The sequence below is a fragment of the Nothoprocta perdicaria genome, unplaced genomic scaffold (genome assembly GCF_003342845.1).
Source record: "Nothoprocta perdicaria isolate Ctin4 unplaced genomic scaffold, notPer1 scaffold_17, whole genome shotgun sequence".
In the NCBI taxonomy this organism is placed as follows: domain Eukaryota; kingdom Metazoa; phylum Chordata; class Aves; order Tinamiformes; family Tinamidae; genus Nothoprocta; species Nothoprocta perdicaria.
This window is the reverse complement of record NW_020454871.1, coordinates 3,082,964-3,105,516: the sequence shown is the minus strand read 5'-3', so window position 1 is coordinate 3,105,516 and position 22,553 is coordinate 3,082,964. Positions and strand designations below refer to the sequence as shown.

At 38.2% G+C, this 22,553-nt stretch overlaps 1 long non-coding RNA gene across 3 annotated transcripts in view; it reads left to right on the top strand.

The window, feature by feature from the left end:
- The first annotated feature begins 4,820 nt into the window (after window positions 1-4,820).
- LOC112944542 overlaps window positions 4,821-22,553 on the top strand; it is a 40,554-nt gene continuing 22,821 nt past the window's right edge. For all 3 annotated transcript variants that reach the window (XR_003248791.1, XR_003248792.1, XR_003248793.1), the window contains exon 1: window positions 4,821-4,918. This is a non-coding gene — a long non-coding RNA (uncharacterized LOC112944542). The remainder of the gene's footprint in view (window positions 4,919-22,553) is intronic.

Here is a 22,553-nt window from a genome sequence, read left to right as displayed (position 1 = left end):
AYAGAAACGCCACTTGGCTTTCTTTTTACTTTAAGAAACTGCAGAGCATTTTCTTCTGCCACCTAAATGTTGTGAAAACCTTCCCCAGAGCTTTGGGAGAAACGGATTGTTATTGCAATAATTGGGTAGTCTGTGACAACTTGCTATAATTCCTTTATTAATTACGTTTCTTAATATGGAAGAAACGACATCTTTGTGTGTTTGAATTCAGCTGCCCTGACAAAGTTAATTGCTCCTCAAGAGAAGCCAACCTGCGATACGCCGGGAGTGTGAAAAAGAACAACTGCTGACTTCAGTAACTTTTTTTCCCCAGCAATTTAACATTTTTCATATAATTAGCCCTGGTGTTCTTCTTAGATTAACAGATCTACAGCTAATATTTTTCCTTAAAAGCTGAAAATGGGGAAGCGCATAATATGGAGCCTACTCAAAGCATGCCAGCCCATCACACTAAGATGTTTGATAAGTACAACATAGTTAATCTTTCACCTCTGCAGATGCTCAAATATGTTTCAAATACAGTCTTGATCATATGCTATAAGAAAACTTATGTATCTTATCTATAAGTCTTCAATAGGTGAGAATTTCGTGGTAATAAATTCTGATGGAATTGTATGTACTAAATCAGAAAACAAAATAATACAACAAAAAACAATCCAATTCAGATGTATTGCTTACTAGCCTGAGAAGCTTTGCTTTCCTCAGGATTTGTTACTCTACTATACTTAATACTAACAGTAAACCAGCAATTCTGAAAATCTAGTGAATATATGAAAATAGGCAGTATTGACAGCGTTTTGCAAATGGAGTACATAAATGCTTATACAGTGGATTCTTCTAAACTTACATTGAGAATTGAAGATAGTAAAACAGGACTGGAAATTTTACAATAGATCTGCTTTTCTATTTGAGAGTGTTGTCTAAATTACAAAGGCTTGGAATGAAAACTATGAAATAAATCAACAGGTTAATGATGTTATAWTTTTTTTCTCTTCCTGCAAATCTTACACATTTTGGTAATTCTTTATTTGAGTTTCAGTTTGTTCAGTGTTCTCACATTCATTTATTTAAAACTCATATACATAACCTCATAATGAGATCTGCAACACAGGAATACTGACCTGCACTTTTTTTCTGTTTTGATTTTTTTTTTTTTAATTTGACCTTGCATGATATTATATCTATGAAATAGTGAGTTGAATGCAACTGATACTGTAGTTGTGTGGAAGAAGTGTACTTAGAGCTATCTTGTTACTTCAGTCTGTCTTTGAACTGTAGGTTGGACTAGATGATCTCCGGGGCCCCTTTCAGCCACTGATCCTGTGATTTGTGATGCCCTTAGGAGTTCTTCAGTCTGCAGCTTGTTTGAGCAGGAAATTACTGCTCGAAATTCACGTAGCTGACTTGGTTGTATTGGCAACCAGAGCTGAAGGTCTGGCCATTCCTGATCTAAGACTTCTGTTATCTTCTTCATTTGTACAAAGAAAAATTCTAGCATAYAAGAACTGTCACTATTACTCAGACAAAAGGTCAGTCTAGTGTCCTGCTTCTAACAGTAGCCCTGCACACATGAAAAAGAAGGAAGGAGGACAAAGCACATATAAATCTTCCTTTCTTTAAAAAGTACTTTTAAAACTTCTTAAAATACACTTTAAAATGTGTATTAAAGAGAAGAAATGAAGAGCAGRAATGAGACAGATAAGATTACTAAATTGATGCTGTTCTGTCCCAAAGATTGTGTCTTTGGGAATTACAGCATGCTATGTTTGGCTTTTGAGATGTGAAGAACGGACTGAACAGCTGTTATCCTATTGAGTGAAACAGAAATTTTTAAGTTACTTAACTGTAACACTTTGATCTTTTAAACTTGCCAGGAATCATCACTGCAGGCTTTGTGAGATATGCCTCCAAGTATGAACATTGAAATCTTGTATCCCTCCAGATGCTTGGTTCTTTCTGCAAAATCCCTTTGTTGGAGAAATATCCCACAATATGAAGTGAGACGTGGAACTCCTCAGAGACCAGCACTTCTCAAGCTTATTAGTACCGTCTGCCAAGGCTACGTTTCATTTCTGTTGGTGATCATTTTTACCTCTTGGTTTAAAAAGCCATTTGAGAATTATATAGAAACAAAGGAAGATAGATTAGATGATCTGATAAAGTTTATTAATTCATAGAGGCTGGTTGGGCCTTTTTTTTGTTATTTTTGAATATTAAAGGATTCCCACAAACTCTTGAAAAATGCCTTAGCTTCAGCAAGTGCCTAAGTTTGAACAGGTGCATAATGTAAGTAGGACCAAATACATGACTAATGGAGGTKAGTTCCTAGAATTTCACATAGGAATTAAWTAGTATGTTGTTTTTAATATTTCTGTCTGGGATAGTGGTTTTTTATAAGTAAAATATGTTTGAGCAGTTTATTAGATATTATAATATTTTTTTCTGAACCAATTCAAACTGGTTGACAATTCCATAGTTTTATTTGTCTCGTAAAATCATTTGTGATGGAATGTGTGCGTATCACCGTGAGATGATTTTCCTTGCATTTTTACTTTAATTATATCATTTAAAATGTTATTAGCTAGTATAAAGTTACTATCTGCTGTTGCGTTTACAGCTCATTTGGGTGGTGGATCACTTTTACATCAATTTACTGCAATGATTGCTCCCACCAAAGTGAAGACTGAATGAAATCATCTGTTATCATTTTTATCCATGCTAGAGGTGTTGTTTAGTGATTGAAATAATTGGCTAGTTCTTATTTCTTTAAAATAGATTGTATTTTTTTATGAGCCAATCCATCTGAAATCTTTATTCTTTGTTTTGTTATGCATTGGGGCTTTTCTAACATCTGTTGTACTCATATATATTATTTCAACACTGTCCTATACATTGTCTTTTTTGATTCTATCACTCTGTCTACAATAATAATGAAGAATTGGAAAATTTTCTTAATCATTTCTTTTTTTCATGATAATGGGAAATCTAAAAATGTTATGGAAAATCTTATTCAAGGCATATTCTCAATTTCATGGTATAACTGAGAGGTGTCAAATTTGTGCACGTGTAGAAATTCCTATTCATAGTATATCACAACTCATCTTAATGAAGGCAACCTATAGAATTATTTGCAGACAGCTGAGGAACAAAATGAGCTATTGGTTAACAAAAGCAGAGCTACTTCTGCATAAACTTTTGCTATTTGAGACCTTCCTGATCTTAGCATTGATATTTTTCTGGCAGATAGTCTTGGTCTTTTTAGTGCACACACAGTCTCTGTTGTTCTGGCAGCCACTTAACAATTGCCCCTTTTTGATTCAAGATGAGTGGTTTTGATTCAAAATGGTTTAACTGAAAGTCCAGGGCAAGAATAGCATGCAAGGCTAATCTCTGGACCTCAATGGAAAGTCTTTTGACAGACCAACCATGGATGAAAATTTGGAGTGCAAATATTCACCCTACTAGTTATGTTAATTATCCTAAGTCACAATTGTGGCCAGTTTGCAATGTGACAATGACAGTAGTATGCTCTTAGGTTCTTTCCATGTACTTTTTACATGCTCTGATAAGTTACTGTTTCTTTTGGGAATGGTCCCATATAGTTTCCATGGCCAACCATTACCTACATTAGCATCAATGCCATATTATTTGAGGGTGGCACTAAAATACAACTTCTATATTACTCTTCTCATATATGAAAAATGCCATTTGCCATGTACAATAACAGCTTTTATGATATGACAGGGCACAAATCAGTATTTGACCTTATAAAGCAATTTTATACTATACACTATTTTTTATAGCTGTAATACAGTATGAGGGACTTTGAGTCATAAGAGGCTATGAAACAATGTAAAGAACATTACAACCCATCTCAGATTTTAGATGAGAAATACGAGTTGCATAATTATTATCAGTTTTTTAGTCAAGACAGTTTTGCTGTATCATACTATTTATAACGTTTTCCTAAATGTTTTTTCACAAGACCTGTTCTCTAAAGTTGATGTTTCATCTTTAATCAATCAAAAAAAAAAAAAAAAAAAAGAGAGAGGGATTGGGGAAAATATTTTCCATAAAACTTCTATTACAATGGCTAATTTCAAGGCAAAACTCAAAGAAGAAACATCTATATTCTTTAGCTAGGCAAGTCTAGGCAAGTCTCCTAGGCACATGGTGCAGGAAGGGCCTCACTATCTACCTGTCAGTATGGTGCCTACTGAGAAAGGCTTGAGAAGAAGCAGTCTCGGGACTATACTTATCTTAAACCTAAGAGCTTGTTGTGAGGGAAAGGGAACACCTCATATACACAAGCCGAGTTTTGGTGTCATCCTCACAAAGCCCTGGGGAGGTGACATTGAGGCAGCCGCATGGCAGGGCCCTGGCCCAGAGGAGCCTGGTGTTGGTGCTGGCTGCTTGGGGCTCTGCCTGTGTTTTTCCTGTTGCACATTCCTGCCCTTGGATCACAGCTGGATCCTGGGGGTTGCATGATGGGCTGCACGATGAGGTGCAGCTGCCTGGGAGGGCTGGCATTGGCTGCACAGTGACCAGCCAGGTGTGCCAGATCTGATGCTCAAGCTGCTGGTTGTTAGGGCTTAMCCAGCTTCACCTGAGGCCTCCCCACACCCTTACCCATTTGGTGGCACAGGGGCCCAGCATCGCACTCTTGGATGCGCTTTGGGCCCATGCTGTTGGTCTCCTGTACAGCTCTCTTGTGTGTTTGTTGTAGTTGAAGTCTATCCCAGGTTTGGCCCTGTCTCCTGGCTGGGCCTTGGCCCCATGTGTGTCCATCCTGCCTCTCCTGTTGCTCCTTACAGGATCTAGGTGCATCGCTCACTGAGCYTGGGGCTCTTCCTGGACCCTCTTGGCCGCCAGACTGTTGTGCTTTGCAGGAAGTGAGGAGGAGCCCGGCAGCGTGAATGTGAGTTTTGTCACCTTCTTTCCCTCCATTTGAGCTAGATGGGAAGCACCCCAGTCCAGTGTCATTTCTTAGTTGTYTTTGAAAATTCTGGCCATAAATATAAATATCTTTAGGTCACAATTAAAGTCAAAACTATGATTTTAGAGTAATGTAGACAGACCTATCACAGCCCATCAAGCTTTTCAAAGCTTGCAAAAGTAATTGTAGCAAAAACACTGACACGCAGCGCTTCTTTGTGTGTAACCTGTTAAGGTTTCATTTTTCCCCTGCTGTACCTTGCAGTGATAATGATGCAGCACGTTTGTCATGAGCCCCTGATAAGGATATAGGTGGGCAGTTATTTGCAATTTTCAAAGCTTGTTGCCTGTAATCACAAATAGTTTTGTTACAGGATCATATTTTTATACAGTAGGCATTGTTAAGCTATCTTTGTAGCAGTTGTTCACTGAAATAATTAGACAAAAGGGCCACATGACTCAGTCATGACCAGAGTGAGAGCSGTTCTTAGCGGCCATTTCTCTTTTTGACAGTGAAGATGACTTTATAGAAAGCCTTGGTTTGATTTGTTTTTAATAGTATTATTTGCAGTTCYGGGGAATTAACAAATGCTTGTGGTCAGGTGGGATTGCTTGGCAGTTGACTAATTAATTTTTGCAAATAARAACAGAGGAAAATAAGCTTTTCTGGCAGATGTTGGATTGTCCACAACCCTTACACTGATGTCCCACTGCACGTTTACGTGTTCCACCTCTCCTGCAATGGAAGTGTGAGGAGACAGAAAATGTTAATGTCTTAAATGTGTTTCATTCAAGAATTTTGAMCTTGTGTGACTTCCATATAGGCTATTAATCTTTGCAGTAAATGTGTGTAATCACAATAAACTTTAAACCTCAACAAGCAGAATGATGATATATTTACTTCTTGTGCCTACTTTTTAAGTTTGGATCTCTGATTCATGTTTAAATATTCATTTTTTATCAGTTCTTTCTTGTTATTGCAGTTATTCCAAAGCATTATTTTTAGGAGACTCTTTCATCATTTTTAATGTGAAATCCCAGTAGTCTTAGTGTTTTATAAYTTTTATTAGAGGCAATTTGATGGCTTGTTTCACCAGGGGGCAGGGAAGACTTATTTCATTATAACCATCAAGATAGATTTCTCCATGACATATCACAGCCTGCTGTCTGCTGAAATGCTTCCATTTAATGGTCATGAGTAAAGAAGAATAAATAGGATTTTTACACAAATATAGTAGAAACATTTTTCCATTCACCTTGTCCAGATACATGTGAAAGGAGGATTGTAAACTTTCTGTGGTTTGACTCTTAAGTACTTTTTCTTTTTTTCCTTGTATGAACTTTTTTTAAAGCTTTTCTTTTATCTAGTATGTCCTGGAAGTTCTTTTTAAAAATCTGTAGTTCATAGGCATGCAAGGAAAAAAGAACAGAAAAAATCTTTGTTTTAATTTTTTTTCTCTTTTGTGGCATTTGTATTCACGTTTATTCAGGTTTCTTATGTGTAGCAAAATCATGGGGAGTGTCAATACTTTCATATATGCTAATATGATATCAGGAAAAGATTTTTAGGAGTCATTTATGTTAGTTTTAAAATGTGAAAGTACGAGCATTTTACAATTACTTGTTGCCTTGAAAAAAAATTGCTAGAAACTGTGGCCAGCCATTGTGTATCTGCCAGATTTTACAAGTATCTACCAAAATTAGATCATCTTGTCTTTTGCCATTATCCCATAATTTGATGAAACTTTGAGTTAGGGTTGCTCTCTTTTCTTTCAAAAGCCATGCACTTGTGGTAGCAAGTGTTAAACCATTTTATATGCAAGCATGGAGATGTGTTTTGCCTTTAAGAAATAAGAAAAAAAATCCTTCAGCTGTCTTTGCTTCTAAGAAACTATAATATAAAAATATATATAAATATATACTATAATAACTATTCACGTGATTTGTACTTTAAAAGTTATTTACAGAGGACCACTGCTAATGACATTGGTATGGAAATTTCCCRAATGTATATTTATACATAGGAAATGTGAGGTGCGGTAGAGTGCACTATAGGTCCTGCCACCAACATWTCTATATACAGATGTATGAATTTCCATTGAACTCAGCATAACTGAGAAGCCTCTAGGAGGGGGAAAAACAAACAGCTTGTTCCACATACAGATGTCCCTTTGGCATCTTATTATAATGACTTGAAAGCATACTGCTTTACTGGCAATAAAGCAGCAATAATGTCTTAATAGAATCTGAAAGAATAGCTAAGCACTTCAGATGCTTGAAATAAAGGGATAATTGAAGTTGCTTTRGGTTTAAGCCTCAGCAATTTCTTACTTGATAATATCTCAGGTGATTGTTTGTATCTAATGAAAGTCAATAAAATAAGGGCATGTTATTGATTCAAAACTTAAGTTTGCTCCTATCCATAGTATGTTCKACCGATAATATATCACTTTAATGGAAGAAACAAATTATTTAAATTATATCTCATTATGTTCGGCAAAACCCAGTAACTATGGTTAGTTTGGTTAGTTTTCTCGTAGAACACTGTCCCCCAGCAAAACTCTTAGCCGAGCCATCCATCAGGACTGACTCAATGTCAGTATTACCTTAGAACACCTCCAAAATGAGTGGTAGCTGGAAGAACAGCTTTCAAATAACCTACAGCACTGCTGCTGATCAGCTGTTGATCCTGATTTACAGATGAAAGGCAAATATTGTCCAGGAGCAAAAAATTACTCTGTATACATGATAAATGTCTCTTCTTAGTCATATCCATGGGCTCATCTATCTTCTTCATAACCGTGGAGCCCAAGCAACCCAGCACCAGTGCTGGCATTTGACTGATAAGCTGGCCAGAGATGTTGATGTAGAGTTAGTTGTAATGGAGTTGGAAGCAGCCTAAGACAGTTAAATGCTTAGTTTTGTCAAAAAATGTCATTTCTCCCTCAACTTAATGCTGTCCATGATCTTTGTGTTTGAAGTTGATCCTATCAGTGCTTTTCAGTGCAGTTTAAGCAGAGCAGCATAAACTGAGAGAGGACAGTACATTTTTCAGGCTTTAGTTATTCCTACTACGCAGGATTTTGTTTTTAAGACTGAGCAGGCCCCAATATTTCTTCACTCTACAACTGTGGAAAATTGATAGAGGCTGTGAAGGTAATTCCTGCTAAAGCTGTATTTTCAGCAGCTGCCCCAGATCATCATCTCTTCCACGGTAGGGAGCTGAGCTCTGGTCTTGTGCAGTTCCTGTTGAACACCCATCAAAGACGTTTGTGACCAAGTTGCCGTTTTGAGTGTTGGTCCCTTGCTGAAAGAGTATCTGCTTGAGGTACCTTTAGCATAAAATATGGAGATGTTAATAGCTGTATTCTTTTTAAATCTATAAATAGGCTGCCTTCCAAATGAACTCCTCACACTTAGGTCCTTCATCCTTCAACTTTCCTACTTATACCAAAAAAAAAACAAACCAAAAAAACCAGAATGCAGATTTTGTGGCTTTGTGTTCTGACCCCTAGTGGACAATTAAAAAAAAAAAAATAGAGTACATTTTGGAAGTAGTGAATATATAGGTTCCTTTAATATAAAGAAGCAGACAAGAGAGGCGCAATTTCATTAGAATTTCTGAGCATTAATTCATTTGGATGAACATGGCATGACTTCATTTGAATATCTGAATGTTAATTGCATTGACATTGTTATTAAAGCAATTAACTTATCAGCTATTTTTGACTATGGCTAATCAACTGCAGTGAAGTAGCGTGGCATAAAACTTTATGGAACAATACTCAGAATGATGGTCAGATTGCTCTGTTAGAAAGACAACAGCGATTTACTCATGAATATATTTTTTAATTAGTACATATTTGCTGATAAGTAATTCAACAATCATAATTAATGTGGGGTCTTTCCTATAAGCTGACACACAACTGTCTGTGTGTATAAATGTATATTTATATACACAGATACACACACAACTGTGTGCAGACAGAAGGCTTTACTAGAGAACACAAATTAATGTTTTAATGTATTGATATTGAAGATTAATTATTCTTTACCCATTAGGGAGACTTGTTGATCTTCCTTAACACACTGCAAATCTAATTTTCTTTAAAGAAATATATTAATTATTCCTCCTAGCCAAGAAGGACTACATCATTAACCCCAGAGGAATGCTAATAAACAAAAATAGTTTAAAAGCTTTATTAAGTTCAATTAATTGGTTGTAACAGACTTAATTTTGTCATGCTTTGGTAGACAGTGTATTGTAAGTAATTTTGATGATTTCTAATTGAGTTGGGCAAATGAGCCTGCAGACTGAATCAAAAATTGAGTTGTCTTGATAATTACAAAAGCCATTGGCCTGTTTGGTATTTGTGATAAATGGGTTAATTAGCTGCTTTTTTTATTGCATTCAGATTTTCAGTGTGATAGAACAATGGTAATTTATTTTATAGTGTAAGCTAGTATATTCAAAACTCTATTTTTCTGATTTCTTTGGGATATAATCTTTAGAACAAATTAATTTAATACCAAACAAGAAGATCTATGAACATGACTTTTATTATTTTTGTTAGCTTTCTGTAGGTTTTGTGAATTGTTTTTTCACTCTCTTTCCTGACATGAAAGCAAACTTTATCCCAATTCACAGCGTTAACCATGTAAATCACCCTTCAGAAAAGCAGGATACTGAGACTGCAGATGCTTTTAAATAGGTAGATACACTCCATAAGAAACACTTTGTAGGAAACTATTGCATGTTCTTTGTTGGGGTGACTAAAAAGCATGAGTTGAAAAATCTGTTAAAAAAAAAAAAAAAAGATTTTTTTTAGGCCTTCGTTGAGAAATAGGCGTTGATTCCACTCCCCTCCCCAGTGAAAGGGGTCTCTTCTGTAAATAAGCATAAGCAAAGCTTTCTGAGTAAGTCAAAAAATAAAGGCAGGATCAACTTGATGGATGAATTTTTTGAAGAGAAACTTTCCTCCTTTAAAATAGTTTTTTCCTGTGTACAGATAAGTAACTGATTCACTTATTTTGCATGTCTGCTTCTTTGGGAAGCAGACTTCCAAAACCAAAGAGAAACGGGTCCTTAAACTGCTTATTTCCCCCTTCTTTCTACATGGGTACATACTTTAAAAATAGATATATGTATATGAACTTTAAGAAGATCAATAGATTTTTGTATGATGATATATAGTTATAAAGATCTGTGTGAAAGCTTTCAATTTAAGAAATACTAAAAATGAATAGATCAATAGACTTTTCTTTTCCTGAGCAGACTTTTCTTGTGCTTTCATGGCATGAGGGAGGGATGCCAAGGTGGGATGCAGGTGGGATTCCTGTGCTGCCCTCATGGCATAGGGTAACGATTAATGTTCTTGCTGAACAGTTGCTACTGAATGAACRTTAACCTAGTGGTTCTCGTTCCTGCTGAAGGGCTACCACATATGTGGTGAGAAGTATCTTCCCTGTTTGGCCTGTCTTACTCGTTTTATTTGCTGTTTTGTGAGTAGATATGTTGAAATAATTGTCTTCACATTCTGAGAATTCCTGGCTGGTGAATGMGGACCCTGTGCTCTGTCCGCCCCGGCCGAGCAGGGCTCCTTCAGCCTGGAAAAGAGAAGGCCAGTTGAGGATCTAATTGCTGTCTTCAGCACAAGACAAATGCTCACAGCTCTTCCTTTGCTGAGCAGAGAGCTGTGCAGTGACAGGACAAAGATCCACAGCTGCAATTTGCTGCAAAGCAATTTCTAACTAGATCTAGGAGAAATATTCCTCACTGTAGAGCAATTAAGCGCTGCAACAGGTTGCCCAGAGGGGCGCTTGAATCCTTGTCCTTGGAGATGTTCAGGACTCTACTGGACAACAACATCCTGCGCAGCCCCCATGTAGCTTTGAGKCATGTCTAGYTTTGATGTGTTAGTAACTTGATGTTTTCAGACCACTATATTGCTCCCTTGACCGTCATTTTTTTTATCCATTTTTTCCTTCGTTGTCCATCTCAATTACCAGTTCTCTTTAGCAAGTAGTTTTGCTGAGCCAAAATTCTAGCAGATACATGATTGAACCTTTGGAGTCTCTGGATGCTGTGAAATGCAAACATGAATTAGGAACCTGGCAGACATTAAGCAAGCTTAATTCTGCTGCAACTAGTTTAATGAAAGTTAATATCAAGTTGTGTGTTCTAATGCAGGTAAATCCTTTGAGCCCAGCAGGCACTGCTGAGCTGAGTCACTTGGCAATTTAGTTATCTCACAAGTCTGTCTGCTTTGGTTGGGATGTGGAAATACATATGGCTAAAAAGTGTATGGAATGCAATACATAAAAATAGTGTATGGTTATATACTTAGTATATCTAAAAATAGTTATTTGGTTATATATAATAATATATTAAAAGAGTATAAAAGCAAGATTTCCTTGACATAAGTTTTTGTGAATTCTAATAATTTAAAATATATACTCGATAATGCCCTATTTAGTTGAGCATTGCAGACAGAGAGGTAATAATGTTGTGATCTCAGGTATACTCAGACATCGTGGTTCAAGGGTGAGMAGACCATTTATTAGCCTTGAGAGCTGGATCTCCATCCCAGTTGTGACTCTGTAGCACTAAAAACATATTTTTATTGATAAATATAATGTTCCATCTCTAATGAAGGCCTTAAATAATTTACTTCAATTACAAGCCATGAATTGAAGTAGATGGTAAAAATATAGTGGTTAATATAAAATGAATAATTTATTCATTTGTAGAGACTGCTGTCAATTTTATATTAGTGTTTTCATTTGGATTGCTGTAATTCTGAGGTGCACATGAATCTGAAGTGTGTGTTAGAATTTATGTCCATTATTAGGATTTTTGGGTGCCTTTTATTATATCTGCTTCAAAATCACAGATATTAAAAGTGGGGCTAATCCTTGTGCTGTTGGCTAGTGTGCCAGTGCAAGGAAGGACACTATGGTAAGATGGCCTCTTCTTTCTTATTTGTCTTTGGGCTTCATAAGAAGACCTGTTGAGGAACGTGTTTCCAATTGCTGCACAAGAGGAAGGGGTGGGCAGACCTGTCCACTGCCGTAGGGTGTTCTAGGKCTGAGGGAGTGTGTTGTCCCTAGACAGCAGAAAGTGGCTCATTGGCATTGACCATGGCCACGGTGAGGACCTCGTGTGAGGGGTGTGAACCCCTGACATGTCCCATCTTGGCAGCTTTCCCGAACCCTTTCCCTGAGGCATCCACCTCACAGAATACAGCCCCACAATTCGCTTCCTCCCTCCCCAGGAGGACGTTTGAGGCATCCATTCCTTAGCAGTTAAATGTTAACRCAGCTGTCCTGGACAAAGTGAGCAAAAAGGGGATGCGTCATTCAACATGTGTTGAACTGAATGGGGACTCCATGTAACGACTCAAAACCCTGAGAGGAAGAAATGTCCCGAGTTTGGCTGTTAAGGGCTCTCAGAGTCAGCTTGGAGAGTGGCAGAACTGAAATCTGCAGTGGCCTTCAGCTGTTGTGATCCATTTTGAAGGACTTTTCTCTGTTTTCTCTGGGTGTCCTCAGATCTGGGTGTCCTGGCTACAGCTTTTTTTTGTAGTTTCTGAAGATATTTTTAATTATTAAGTTTTGAGAACATTCTCTTCAACTTTCTTCATTGTATTAATTGCATCAAGTTCTCTCATTAATCAGAGTATATTAATATAATATTTATAATAGAGAATAATTAGTTCCCGTCTTGATTGAAATATCTTCAAGTTGCCTGATTCAATAAGATTTTTTTTTTTTCTGATTTCTTTCATTTTTGTAATGCATCTTTTTGGTAGGAAAAGCCTTACTTGAACAAGCAAAACATATGTTATGTATGAATGTACAATGTAGGCAGGTGATGTATTACCMCCTTTTTTTCTGTCGCTAGACTACTCAGTAGCAGTCTGAGGAGGCAGCCAGGTGCTGCAACTGCTGTGATTTCTTTCACTGCYCCATTATAAATTACTTTTAGTAACCGCAGAGTGATTTCCTTGGAGGCAGTATTGCTCTCAATTCCTTCTTTCCCGAGCCTTTTCCTAGAAAGAAAATGCTGGCCAGAACCACCTTCACAATCATTCTTTAGTGGTGAAGTCATTCAGCATGTGAAATCATTCATCTTGCCTCCACCATTTTTATACTCCTTTATTTAAAAAAGAACAAGAAAGCCAAGTTAGAAAAATATTTTCAGATAGTTTTTTCCGTTCTAGATCCATATGACTTCATTATGTGTGTATGTGTGTATCATCACAGAAATTAATGAATGTATAGGATAGCAAAGTGCATTGGAATTAGGAGGAGGGAACAGCAGGTGCTCCTGTAAAGCCTCTTTCTCCCCTGGCCTGGATACCTTTGCCTGTCTGTGTAACTCCTGCAGACCCTGCGATGTGCTCAGTGCTGGGGCTCGAGGTGCATAAAGTGCTTCAGCYGGTCTAACAACAGCCTTGTCCTCTGCCGTTTGCTTCTCCTCCAGTGCTGCTGGCCGCGTGGTTCTGTCTCCCCCCTGACCTCGCTTGGGCGGTTGGCAAATTCGTCCACTAGTTCAGGAGCAACCCAGACTTTTTATTCTCTTTTTTTTTTTTCCTCCAGGGTAGATTTCCCCAACAAATGAGCTGAATCAGCTCATGAGGTGAGATGAAATTCTGCTAGTAATGATGAAAAAGCCAAGTGTTGATGTGAGCTTTGAGCTCCCATAGAAGAGCTCTGCCTGATCTTGAGCAAGATTAAGTCTCAGTTCAGTTCCTTGCTTTTAACTAAGCTGCTGGGCTTTCTTCTCCTGCTTTTGGTTTATTCCCCTTGGAACAGGGACAGTTTCTCAGTATATGTTTATTAAGTCTGGCATAGTACGGTCTGGAAGCATTTATCTTCTGTAAGTGATTGCTTGATTTCAGCTCTGGCTAAGGAAAGTTTAGCATTTATACTGGCATTTAGCAACAAAGTAAATATCGACATCCAATGTCTTTTATTTATATTTTTAGATATTTTTCGTACCAAGAAAATTAAAAACACCCTCTGCACCCAGGAATTTGCGTTCATTATGTTTAATAGCATTTCTAGGTCCGATAGTATTTTTAGACACCCAGATTCTCTAAGAAATCCAATTACTTCTTTCTACACCACAATGCCGGAGGGATTATTAAAATATTTTATAGTCCTGACCGCCCCGAGCGCTTTAATCCTATTGTTTGTAGATGTCATTCTCCTGCTTGCAGCCTCCCATCAGGCAGTACAGGCACATCCCGGTAATCTCAAAATCCAGGGAGCTGCTACCTGGCAATCAATACCTGCCTGCCCTGCTCTGTTTACCTTTCTCTCCTTGCATATTTTAAAATAAAAGATCTAGACCCGCAATCTTCTCTCGAGCACGGTACACATTACGGCTGACAACACATGATATAATTGGTAGCTGTCCTTTTGCTTCTGAGCTTGGTGATGCCATCTCTTTTCTTGATCCTTCAGTAGCTCCRGGGGATTCACCTGGTTGCTTTCAAGACAGCCGTGCTGCCCTGAAGAAAGTAATAGCTGGGTAAAGGAAGAGAAGATGTCAAACTTTGAGCTAAAAGGAAGGAAAGTAAGACCATGTATCTCCAAGCATCAGGGCCTAAATCAAAGCTCCTAAATCTCTGTGTAGCCTCTGAAGTGCTGTGAATTTGCGAGAGCAGCGAGTCCCGKTTGCTTTCTGCTCCTGGAGATGTGAGAATGCGAGGTGCTGTGTCTGGAAGTTGAAAGCTCCTCCCACTGTGTCCCGTGTGGGCACCACGGATATCCGCACACGGTCTTCTGGCAGTGTGGCAATACCAGAGACCACAGGGCCATCCTTTAGGCAAACTTCTCTGAAATCTTAAGTTCTGCTGCTCAGCGTGTTCTTCACCTCGCTGCAGTTATTGCTCTTCGCTTTATGATAGAATTGCTGCACGGCTGTGTTAGCATTTGTTAGTTATGTGTATAGATTGCGCGTATTCCAGCAGTGCAAAATCGTTACCAGCATTTGTAAGAACAAGAAGCAACAGAATATTCATGGATAGCATAGCATCTCTGAAAGATCAGTTTTGTTCTTTACACAGAAACTGTCCCAGTCTGACTTTCTGTGGTCCTTTCCCACAAGAGGCCTTTTTCCTTAATTCAAAGAGGTGTTACTTGGAGAGCAGGGAACAACTTCTGTGCTCCTTATCACAGAACTGGGAGGGATTGAAGCCCCATTTGCATCATTTTTTTTCTTACTCTGTCATTCTAAGGCAGCTTCAATCCTTTTGGCTTTGCCTGTTCTGCTGGATCAAATTGKGGAGCCTCCTCTGGAGATCTTCCAAGCGCGCCTGGATGCCACCCTGTGCTCTGGGTGTCCCTGCWGGAGCAGGGGAGTTGGACTAGGTGATCTCTAGAGGTCCCTTCCAACCTCAACCATTCTGTGAAATTAAGGGAATCAACCCAGATTTCATAGCAACCATTTGGATTTGATAGGGTGGAGTGAAATGGCACTTCACCCTTTCTAATTTGATTTTGGGTTCCATAAGAAAAAGTGATCATAGAGTTTATAGGGCTTCTTTGAAGTTCTGCAATTCTTCCACTGCATTTTATCCCATAACTTGTTTAAAAGTTAATGTATTTCTGCCCTCTCAAAATAGAAGCATTCGAAGCCTGGTTCCAGCTTTTTTTTTCACCTTACTCACACGTGGCCTCTTCCACTGCTTGAATAACAAGCTCGTCTATTTTTCCAGTTCAGCAGCTTTGTTTCACGAGTACAATATTGGGTGAGAAGTGTTCACAGGTAGCCCTGCTGGCAGGGGAAAAGGCTGCCCGAGCAGATCTCTAAATGGGGAGATTTTGCCACCTGTATTATTTGGAGTTTTATGAAGCTGCCAGGCTGGTTAGCTGACTTGTTGCAAGGCTTTCGGATAACCATCTGCCACACACACACCTTGCATGGTAATTTATCAGTGGGATTTAGCTCCCCAAATAGATTTACAGCTGGCATGTACTTTTTGCAGGAATACGCAACAGTTGCTTTCAATTAAAGCACCAGAAATATTTGTATGTTGTTAAATGTTTTATTATGGAGCATTAATCAGTCAAACAAYGAGTTAAATATGTGACAGTACTGTAACTTGTTTTACGTTTCATAAATACAGTACATTCAGACAAGAATCCTCTGCACTGCAGAACYGATTTTCTTTCCCACCCCTCCAAAAAAAGGGGCCGTTTTTCTGATTTCATGCGAGTTTTATGCAGCAGTTCTGCAAACTTTTGGTCTTTGTTAGGGAACTCGGGTTGCTTGAACTCCTTGGCACCGTCCTTCCCCTTTCGTGGGTTTTACCTGTTGTGCTGCAACAAATAAAGCAGGCAAGTTTTCTGCAAGCACTGGAAAAAGATGATGGTTATCAGCGGTAATGGGAGGGTTTTTGGAACAGGCAGGAGTGCCGTGCGTGGCTTCGCTCTGTCAGGTTGGCCCCTCTGACATCCCCTGCTGTAGGTCACGCTGGCTCCTGCTTTTAGTGGGGATGAAATAAATGAAGGCTTCAAAAATGTTTTTCTACTAAAACATTTTACCTTCATAATAGAGGATACTTTAGTCATAACAGGATGCTTATATTCCCTTTGTTTATCTCTTTTTTTCCTTACCTATTAGTAACATCATTCCACAGCCTCTGTTTTTACCAGATAATGATTAATTTATTTACTTTAAAAAGTCCTCTACTTTGGACGTGGGAAGAAATGCCGTTCCTTAGAAAACAGGGCTATATTTCTATACATATAATTGGGTCCTCAATTCTGTGCACAGGTTAGCAAAGAAAGAACGTTTAACAACCTGCTGGAAGACRTTGGGCCTGTGTCTCTGATTAGCCTGTATGTTTTTGAGGTATTACAAAGACTAGGGGAAAGATCTTTTGCATAAAATGTTTCCATGAGACTGTGAGAGCGCATAAATTCAGTGGGGTTGAGTTTGGAAAATTCATTATTTTCTTTTCGTCTCAGATTTGACAGCTGGCAAAGCTCTACCACTGAATATTTTATCTGCAGTTTTGGTTACAGGACTAGATTCGTGTTTGCCATTTCTTATTCTCTGCTTATCAGGATTTATTACCTGAACATTAATGCCTATTTTACTTGACCTTTTCAATATTTTACTTTATAACTGGGTGTCCATTATGCTTGTTTTCATTGCTTATGTAGGCTAAAAGAAGGCAAGGGAGATTTGTAGCATACCACGTTTAAATTACTCCATACTTGAAAGGCTGAAGGAGTTTGCCATCGTTCACAGAATTTCTGTTAGGAGAATTAGGTTCTTTCAAGTCTTCTTCAGAAGAAGAAAGAGAGAAAGAGARGCTGCAAGATAAAATTGTGCAATGTGAATCCATATATCTGATAATTTTGGAGATGGCAGCGTGCAGATACCAGGAGTGTCAAGGCCTTCATGTCTCAGGTACTTGATAGAGCATTGACAATGTACAGAGTAGAAAGAGTTGGAAATTTTTCCAGTTTTCCGTATCTGAATGACAAGTGCTAGTAATGCTGCACTGCTGTCATGCWTCGTTTCTACTTGAGTTGTTTTAAGAAAGTGTCTAAATGTCAAAATCTCTTAACCTCTTATTAAGAAAAAAAATGTGTATTTGAATTGTAGAAGACAAATACTTGGCCCAGAATTTCTTAAAATAAGGAAACAGCCAATGCATATGACTACAGCTTTATTTTCTTTGCTGTCTCTCTTTTTTAAGCTAGTTAAACTCTCTTCTACTTGAACTCTTTTCTGTCAGTTCATAGCACTTCATAGCTACAAACTTCATAGCATTTCTTAATATAATCTCAGAACTTTGAAGAGGTCACTGCGCTGCTTTATGTTTCTTTATTTTGCAACAGGCTGTAGGGCAAAAGTAGACTGGTAGGATACTAATCAGCCAAACTGAGTAAGTTTAATCATTTTTTTTTTTCTCACACACTTTGTCACTAGGCCAGTGGTGCATTTAACTTGTCATCCTTTTCTCTATGGTCATTGTATTAGCTAGCACTAATTATAATTAAATGTTTCAAGGCCAGGTAGGATAACACTTTCTTGATGCTTGCYTTTTATTTCTTTTATCTCCCAGCAAACATTAATTTCACCATTAAAAAGAGTTTAATTCTATCCTGCTTAAATCCAGGTGGAACAAATTATTTGTTTTTTTTGCAAACCACTCGCATTCATCCAGTTCATGCCTAAAGCAATTTGCATATAGTTGATAAAAATCTGTTAATCATCTTTGACTAATTTTTAGAACATAATCTGTAGAGTATCACAAATATATCTAATGCAGTATTCCAGCCTCATTATATCAAGGAAGGAATACTTTTGTAATTAATTAAATTATTTGGTCAGTAGTTAAAAATGTGCCTTGACAGAACAGCTACTGAATTGATGAAAAATGAAGGGGSTGTTAATATATTTACTTTTAAAATATAGAACCAAAATATAGCCATTAGTAGCCAATGGTCATCTTATTTCCCTTCCATTGTACAAATGGAGTGTCCACTGTGGTTAATAATCCAGTCCCTTCTCCAAAGTGGATTGAGGATTAATCCTCTCTGTAACATATATTGAGGGTTTAACTAATCTCTGGCCCTATACAGGAGGGGAAAAAAAAAAAAAAAAAAAAAGTCCAGTGATTGATTTTATTCAAAGCTTAAGAAAAATATCACTTGAGCCTTAAATATGAAGCATAATGCTTATACTTGTGAGAAATTTTGAAGACATAGATCGAATGACTTACTATCTTTAGCAACTTTTGCAGGAATTGACAAAAAGCAACGAGTTGCTCATGACTCATTGAGAACCAAACTTTGAATTATACCAAGTCAAGTTGGGAAAAAAGAAGATTAATTCAGTCAAACCCATAATATTTGAACAATGTGAAATATTTTCAAATATTCTCTTTTAAGAGAAGAAATGTTGAAAAAATTCCTTGGTCAAGCTCTTTAAGATGGCTCAGGGGCTTATTGCCGTGTGGCCTCTAAGCACCTTCTGCTGCTGTTTCCTTGGGTCAGTCACCTGCCTTTTCACACCTCTGATGGACAGTTCTGCCAAACCCAGCAGTGCTGCTTTATGCTCTACTTTAATTCCTTTAATTCCTTTAATTTCCTATTTTACTCTCTCTACAGGCCACCTCTCATATAGCTGCTCTTTAACAGCGACAATGGCAATAATCATTATAGATAAGCATTTATGTTTATATCATATATTTATATCATATATTGGTGGAAGTTAGGCAGTGAGTGAGTCGTATAGAACTAGTAAAGCCTTTGCTGATCTTTAAGGTGATTCTTTTTTTTTCCCCTGTTTCTGCATTTAGCAGTTAACTTAGACGTGGCAGTTTATAATGGTGTGAGTGGATATGATAATTCGTTTTTCTTTTAGCTTTTTTCTGATATCTAGATGGATTTACTGAAAGGCTAATTTAAATAATACAGTGAATGCTATAAATGAAAATAAATGAAAATAGACTTAAAAGGCAGATCTCCTGGAAGAGAGATCTTCTGAAAGGTGCCCATTTTTTCAGATGTTAACTGTAGGCAATGWTTCTGTTTTCTTGCATAAATTAAAAACAAAACAAAAAACCCTACAGATCTTCAGAGAATCCAGAAACATATCCAAGATGAAGTACTTATTTATAATTAGCTATTAACAATAATTATAAATGTAATAGAAATGAATTAAAAGATAATGTTTCAGAATATTATTTAGCAGTCAAGTTAGATTTTGGCTGTTCCAGAGTAGAAAATATCATTTTTGCGGTTAGGGTTTTGCAGAAATATGACTTTGAATTTAATTTTGTGCATTTCTTGGTCAAGTTTGTTTGAAGCTGCTGTGCAGATACTAAATCTGAGTTTGAGCATTTTGTACTTGCAAAATGCAGTTGCATGCCTGGCTTCAGACTCGGATGCTACCAACATACTGAGGCCCTAGTATTATTGCTTATTTTTTGCAGTGCCATCTGGTGTCAAGCAAAAGAATAGTAAAAATTCTTGTTTTCTAAGTAATCTGCAGTTGAAACTAAAACTAAAAGCCTGCAGTAGCTGTTGCTTCTGTAAAAACTTGCTCTCAGTCGAGCTATCACATGAGGTTGCTGCAGGAGCTGCTTTTACCCCACAACTGATCCTGATGGAGCCACCTGGCCCAATCTTTTGTCTCCTTGAGCTCAACTTTGGCATATCCATCAAAATGTCCTCAGAAAACAYTGAATTCTGAAATGCTGGCATTTTCCTGGAGTGCATCTACCTTGATTCCTGATATTTTTTGGATTTGTGATTGAGATAACTTTTATATATAACTTTAAAAGGTCATTTGCTTTCACTATTCGGAAACTAAATGAAAAAGCAAGACCAGTGAGCAGGACTGCACTAAATTTAAGCATTAATTAACTCCATTGTTCTTCTCTGGGCTCAGTTTGTCCATCAAAGTTGAACACAGATGCATATATTGTAGTGTGAAATACACCAGAACCGATGTGAACCAGAATTAATCAGATTTCTGATTAATTTTCAGGCTGTCTTTGCACTATTAATAGTTACTGCAGGTGCTTGGGAGAAGGGAACTAATGAGAATGAGGTGGCTTATGCCATGTAGCTGTCTGCTGTTAGTACAAGTGACATCTGCTGAAGAGGCATTGCTCATTTCCCAGGCACCTTAATCCTCTTTAGAGCTGTCTTGCAGTCTGAGGTCTCAACAGAGTTTGTATCAGGCCAAGTCCCCTTGTAAAGCTTTGGTGCGTGCTCCTTCACATCACATTTGGGATTCGTGACAGGAAAGGCTCAAACAGCTACATCCCCTCAGTGTAGTAGTCATCATAATCCCACTGTTAGGCTCCGCTGCTGGATTTTAGATAGGTTTTTATGCTGTCAGATGTCCGGACTTGCAGAAATAGAGATACCTTGAGAAGCTGGAAGATAGAGCAGCTCCACTCGCAATAAGGCCAAGCTGGCCATGCCACAGGAAYGGAGGCAAGATGACATTTGCTATGTTAGGTCTTTTGTTAATGTGACCCTTCCTTTTATCTTTTTTCTTTTCCATTGAAAAAAATCATTTTAAGCACTTTCAAGACAGATTTGGGGAGTATTAACTCTACAGCATGAACCTCACCTGTTTTCTAATCTAAGCTATAGCAGGAGAAACATACACTAGACTTAATTATCTAATTGTAATCACATATAATTATGCATTTCGTGTACTGTAATTAAGCATTTAATTTTAGCTTTTGTTGTTGTTTGATGTCAAGAAATTGCTTGTTTTCACTGTCTTCTGTTTGCCAAGAGATGGCAGCAAAGGATTGTAAAGTAGATGGGATGTATTTTATTTGAACAAATAATTACCTAACAAGCAGCAATCAAACATCTCTGAAGTTGTCTTCATCTCAGCAATACAAGATAAATTTTTAAAGATGCTTTTTAGTGATCAGATAACATAAGGAAAAAATAAAACTTGTGATTATTTTGAGGTTATTTTTAAGCTCATCTATCTGTTAATGTGTGTGTGCGCCTCAGACTGCAATTCTTTCTTTTTTTGTGCATTAAGGAACAGTGACGTTCTGTCATCAGCATTCACAAGGAATGAATCATCCTCTTTGGATTTTTTTTTTCCRCTAAAATCTATATGTCAATTTTACAGCACGTGCCAGTTTCCATGGAGTTTCCTGACACAAAGGCCTGGATCCACGGGCGCTCCTGGAGCTTGGCCTTCCCTGCAGGCAATCCACAGCTCTGAGTTAGGTGCCTGCTCTCCTGTCCTGCATGGATGCCTGGGAGGTTTACTGGGTCAGCATTTTGGGTGGAGAGCCACTGGAATATTTGAGACGAAACAGAAAACAATGTATATTTTAAATCTTGTTTCTCTCCAGAACTTAGGTGCCTGCCACCAACTATAGGAATTACCTATAGGAATTGTAGGAAAAGCCTGGACTCCTGTTAGTTCTGAGGCTCAAAGCAGTCTGTGTTATGAGAGCCTGAGACTTCCAGCTGTGCGAGCACGAGGAGGTCAGCTGAGCTCGTGGCTCCAGCGCTGCTGCTTGGTGGCAGTGCCACATGGGTGATGTTCTCCTTCCAGAGACATGCGGGGGTTTCCAAAGGATGATGCGTTATTCCATGTGGATGCTAGTTTGGATTCGGGCATTTGGGCAGCTGGGCATTTCCCCAGTGATGTCCCCTTGCCATGGAAAGCTGCAGCCTTGTATCCTTCCAGAACGCAGAGCTGGATGTGATGGTTCCCTCCAGCTCTAATGCAAGTACCATGCTGAGTACCGTAGTTCCCAACCTCATCATAGGTTGCTGGAAGTTCTGCTTCAGCTACTTCTACCTTCTCCCATCGCTTGCTCTCTTCTTTTCATGTGGCCATGCCCTGTTCCCAGGGCTATCATTGTCTCTTCATTCACACTCATCTTTCACYCTGTCTCTTTGCTTGGACTACCTGTTGGTGCCCTGTCTCTGTAGAGCTTCCAGTGCTGCAAGGAGGCACCAGCAACATTAAAATATCAGTATAATTACTCTTTCTCAGTGTATCCTTACAACCATGTACTCCCGGGAGCAGCGTGGAGCTGCACAGCAGGGTGGAGTTTGACTTGATGTTGCGTCTGCTGAGATACTGGTTG